The sequence below is a fragment of the Zootoca vivipara genome, chromosome 14 (assembly GCF_963506605.1).
Source record: "Zootoca vivipara chromosome 14, rZooViv1.1, whole genome shotgun sequence".
NCBI classification, from domain to species: domain Eukaryota; kingdom Metazoa; phylum Chordata; class Lepidosauria; order Squamata; family Lacertidae; genus Zootoca; species Zootoca vivipara.
The window spans coordinates 24,140,339-24,146,200 of NC_083289.1; positions in this window are offsets into that span (position 1 = coordinate 24,140,339).

Consider the following 5,862-nt stretch of genomic DNA (forward strand, 5'->3'; position numbering starts at 1 on the left):
ATGCGGCAGTAGGGATGAAGGAAAGGGGGAAATGCCTGTGGAAATGTGAGATGTTTGGAATAGTGTTTTAAAATAAAGTAAAGCGAAGGCACTTCCAGGCTGTTGCTTGTTTCATGTGGGATTCAATTAGGTAAAGGTAAAGGTAAAGGACTCCTGACAGTTAAGTCCAGTCGCAGACAACTCTGGGGTTGTGGTGCTCATCTTGCTTTACAGGCTGAGGGAGCCAGCGTTTGTCCACAGCCAGTTTTTCCAGGTCATGTGGCTGACCTTAGTCATGACTAAGCTGCTTCTAAGCAGCGCACAGAAATGCCATTTACCTTCCCACTGGAGCAGTACCTATTTATCTACTTGCACTTTTTTGGCATGCTTTCAAACTGCTAGGTTGGCAGGAGCTGGGACTGAGCAATTGGAGCTCACCCTGTCGCTGGGATTCGAACCGCTGACTTTTTGACTGGCAAGCCCAAGAAGCTCAGTGGTTTAGACCACAGCGCCACCCGCATCCCAGCAAAGTCAGGTTGTGGGATTGCCTTACCCTAGATAGGCCTGTTTGACTACTTCATTCTGTGAAACTGGCACTGTTACATGTGCCACAAAAGACCTGTTCTGCAGTTGTAAGAAAGCAGGGAATTCCTGAGTGTGGGTGCTGCCACACTGAAAGATCCAGTTCTTACAAATGTGGCATCTGTATTGTGTGGCACCAATTTCACAGAGGAGATGTTGGAACCTGAGCAGGCACACCGGGTTCTACCCAACACTGTGGGTGCCTGGTGTGTGTGTGAGACGTCTTGTGCAGCAGCCATGCGGAAATAGGGAGGTCATCCGGAGAGAATACACAGAAGCAGCCTGTCCTATTAGAGGGAAGCAAAAGGAAATGGGAGAAAATGAAAAGAGACAAGGCAGTCCAAAATAGACCTAGAGGCAGACATAAAGCGTGAGTGAGCTGGGGTATGTGTGTATGTGATAGGAGCTGGGGAGGGGCAGTCTGTATAGAAAGCTGCTGCTGTCATTTGGGATGTTAATATGGATGCTCACAGAGTGACGCACACATGCAGATTCCCATCTGAGGAGCATGAATCCCCTTCCCCTCCCATTCTCTTTGGAGGACGGGCGTTAATTAGCCACGGAGATATTCATCAAGCTGCTGCCTCTTGGAGCAGGTCAGTCCCAGAGACATCTGGCGAGCCCGCTTCCAAAAGAAGCAGAGAGTCTGGCTTATGAAGAGCTGCAGCTCTCCCTAGTCCCCCCTCTCTGTCTGCTGGAAAAAGGCAAACTGCAGGATGTAGCGCAGTGATGGGCAACCTTTTGAGCTTGGTGTGTGAAAATTCGCCAAAAAAACGAGCATAACTCGGGAGGTGTGTCATGATATTTATAGTTTAAATAACAAAAATGTATAATTGTTTCCCCCTTTTTTTTAAAAAAAGGCTGTCTGTCAGGTTCGTGGGGTGGGGGTGGGGTCCAGCAGCTCCCCGGTTGCTGCACTGGTGGCCCCCAGTGTCCGGGCGGTGGCAGTTCCGGTGGCTCAGGAGACCGTTCAGCAGCTCCTGCAGCACTGGTCACTTTCAGGAGCTCCGCTGCTCCATGTCGACCGCTATCTTGCCTCGCCGGAAGTCCTCAAGGCCCCCAGAGATGTGTCGTCTGCGGCATTTCACCGCCGGCTGGAAGTAAGGTCTTGACATGCAGCTGCGTGTCACCAAAAATGGCTACACGTGTCAGTGCTGACACACATGTCATAGGTTCGCCATCACCGATGTAGCGGATGCCGAACCGAAATGGCTTTAATAACACAAGCCGAAAATGTTTCTTTCTCCTCAACCCTGCCCCAGAAGATGGGTTCTGCAATGCTAAGTTCCCTGTGTACCTGTGATGGGGAACCTTAGGTTCAGGGAGGAGGACCTGTGACGTTGGCTGGTGGTGGCTGGCTGGAGGCGGCTACACCAAGGGATTGGGGCCATGACAGGCTGCTGCTTTGAATCCAAGCTTGCCATGAATGTGTCTAATTTTAAATCTACCAGTACATTGGTTGGCATCAACTGCGGGAGCAAGTTCCACAGTTTTAACTCTACATTGTGTGAAGAGGGACTTTCTCTTATCTGCCCCGAATCTTCCAACATTCAGCTTCATTGGAAGTCCACAAGTTCTAATATTAGGAGAAAGGGAGAAACACTTTTCTCTCTGTTGTGTATTAATTCAACACTCTCTACACTTTTTCCATACCAAGCATAACTGCATAAGTGCCAATCATGTCACCTTTTCTTCCTTGTTTTTGCTCTAAATGAAAATGTCCCAAATGCTGCGACTTAAAGGAGTTGTTCCTCTTTGCCGTGCAGGCTCCTGCATTGACAGAGCCAAACAATAAGGGTAGAGACAGAAAGAGCTGCGGAAGATTTAGCTCTTGTATTATCAGTAACCATGGGAAGCTCATGGTAGCCGGAAGCGTAAACCTGCCCAGCTTATACACTTTGCTTGACTTGGTCTCCCTTGAGCCTGAGTGGAGAAAGGGAATGTATTCGTGTTTCCAAAAACAACGAGACACCAGCTGTCCAAACCTTCCTAACCCAGCTCCCAACCAAGTTCTAACTTGGCTTGGCAAGACGCCACAAGTTGCTAGAAATGATAAGGGCATGCTTAGCAATAGGCAACGAAGCTTGGCTTCGATTCATACGACAGCCCAAAATGGTGAGGGATTTTGAACAAAATTCAAAAAGATGGAGCAAGCTTTTCTCTGCTCAACTTGGAAATGCCCCACTATTGACGAGCTTCCTTTGGCAAGTTGTCACGGAGCTTTGTAATGTGATGGCAATTGAAGGTGCTGTGCAGATTTTTCATTACAGAACACATTTTTATCCCCTCCCAAAGGCTTCCAGAATGGCTTACAAATACCCATGATAAGACAGCCCCTGCCTTCAAATTTACAATCTAATATACATCACACACACACACACACACAATGCCAGGTGGGAGGAGGAAAAAGAAAAGCCCGTGCTCTAATTCTTAGCTACAGAGTTGTACCAGGAAGAACTTTCTGAGGGCAAGAGCTGTTTGACAGTGGAGCAGACTCCCTTGGAAGGTGGTTGGGTGGCCATCTGTCATGGGTGCTTTAGTTGCAATTCTTGCATTGCAGGGTGTTGTACAAGATGACCCTTGGGGTCACTTCCAACTCTACAATTCTATGATTCTATGGGTTGTGCTCTTAAGCTCACCACTATCTGGCACCAAACAGAACTGATTGTGGGGCTGAGTCATGACAACCACTAAAACCTCTATTTAACCATTTTATTCTAGTATGCAACAATTGCCGCAACTGAGATTTTTCTTCCTAAGCTTCAGTCTGTGATGTATTTTTTAAAAACTGCTCACCAATGATTTTGTCATGTCATCAAAGTTGACATTATTTTTAAAGTCAGTAGCGAGTGCTCAGCCACGAAGATCACTGGGTGGCCTTAGGCCAGTCACTCGCTATCAGTCTTATCTACCTCATAGGGTTGTCCTAAGAAAGCCTTCTTTACTGGGTTCCCATTTCCCCCACCTTTGGTGGTTCTAAACCCATCCACCACATGCCATGTTTTTCAGCCTTGCACCTTTATGGAAAGAAAAACTTCAAAGAACAAGAGGAGATTATCAGCTTGGACCACCAACTTGCGGCTTAGCAAATAACAGAGATTTAAATAATATGTGCTTACATGCCAGGCGTGTGTTTTGTGGCTGTTGTGTTGACTTCCCCTCCTGTAGTCACACAAGAGTCCCCGAGAATGCTCGGCTTTGAAGGCCTGCTAATGAAGTCATTAATTGCACAGAGCCTTTGATAACCACAAAAAGGCTTTTTGTGTGTGTTCCGGCAGCACTTTCCCCCACTGATGTTTCTCAAAACATAATCCATCGTGTTCTTGTTGTGAAGACTCAAGGTGAATGCAATAAAGTGCCAGTTCAGACACACGCAGCAGACACCGGCAAGCGGCTTCACACTGTGGGTCGAAGCAAAAACAACCTGTAGCACCTTAAAGAAGACTGGAGACCCTTTCTAGTCTGCATAAAAAGGTTTTTTTTCCATATGCGAAGACCACAGCAGAGTTTGAAGTGTAAGGAAATAGCAGAACATATTAAGAAACATGTTAGAGAGGATGATATTAGATAAGACAGAACCTTAAAACACAGCTGCATGTCATTTGGGTTATGAACATCAGTGCTGGGTGAGCGGGAAGTCACTAGTTTTGTTCAATTGGAATATAATTGTTGAGTAACAAATGTAACTTTCCGCATGGAAAAAGGAACAGAATATTATTATATTAAAAAAGACTCCTGTAGCACCTTAGAGAGTCAGGGTGCACCCAGGCTGTTACTATTTTCATATGGGATTCAATCACAAACCTGAAAATTTAATGACAATTTAATTCAGATTTGTTTGTGGGGAGGTTTTATGACCTTGCATCGAAGCAAATGTCACCCCACACTTTCCAATGCATTTCCCTATCACGTAAAGGGACACCTGACCATTAGGTCCAGTCACGGACGACTCTGGGGTTGTGGCGCTCATCTTGCTCTATAGGCCGAGGGAGCCGGGGTTTGTCCGCAGACCGCTTCCGGGTCGCAGCTTCTGGAGAACCAGAGCAGCGGAGTGGTACCTTTTTTACTAAACAGAGGGAAGAAGTGATTGTTGTAAGTGAGGAGGGCATACCAACATTTTAATAAAGAACTACAAGAAGAAACAGAAGGCAACAGTGACTTAAAAATAACTGGTTTAATAACAAATCAGCTAGACCACAGCAAAGCAGTCACTTGGGTGATCTGGAAAATTCAGCTTGTTTTTTGAACTCTGCAGTTTGATTCAGCTAAAGAACTCGGCCATGAGTTCAAATCCACCTCAAGTCTTCTAAATTTTGGAACTCGTGACACCAACTACTTTCGGTAGGCACCTTCTACATACTACATCCCAACGACTTTTGTTAAGAAAGATAGAAAAGGAAAGAAAACCAAGCGGCCTTTCTAAGTCCACCTCAACTGTGTGTGTGTGTGTGTGTGTGTGTGTGTGTGTGTGTGTGTGTGAATTTCTTTTATTTTACATCAGCCACATTACATCTTCTTGAGGCCCTGGCATTTTCTCTTCCTGTAGAAATGTCAACAAACCCAGCCATCTAGTTTCCAAGGATCTTCGGTTTGCCTTTCTGCAGCAAGACGCTGGAGAACTTCTAGCGGTTTCCGGAAACCAAAGGGCACCCCCTTCATTTAAGAAATAGCCGCAGATTGAAGGGGGAGAAGCTCAGTCGACGTCTTTTGGATTGATGCCCTTGGAGAACCGGCCGTGGCTGCTACTCCTCACTCCCCTCCTGCCTTTGCTTTTTCAGGCAGATCTAAGGTTTAACCCCCCCACCCTATTCCCCCCTTGTTACCACTAAGCCAAGAACACAATACGAGCCAGAAGTCTGGCTTCTTGGCCAAACAGGCCCTACCTACCAACTCACGACACTTGGCCTAACATTTAGTTGTCACGCTAAAGTACCCACACAAACCACAGTGACTTCCCAAGCTTGGTGTGTTTTTTTTTTTGTGGGATGGGGGGTAGGCTGCCATTAAGTACCAACCCCCTTCTGCACCCAGCCACTCTCCCTTGCCTGGGGCCGCTTCTCTCACCAGTCCTGTTCCTCACGTTCCACCCGCGAACACCAAACAGCAACACCATCAGAGGTAGAGCACAGCCTGTGCCCCGGATACAGGTCTCATGCATCTCCCCATTCTGGACGTTAACAAAGAAAACCAATCCCACTACTGCCACCACCATCACCACTTGCTGCTCATCTGTGCCTCCCCCTCCCCCTTCCTCCCATGGGGCATAGCCTCTAGGAAAGTGGGTCCCCCCGAAACCCCGTC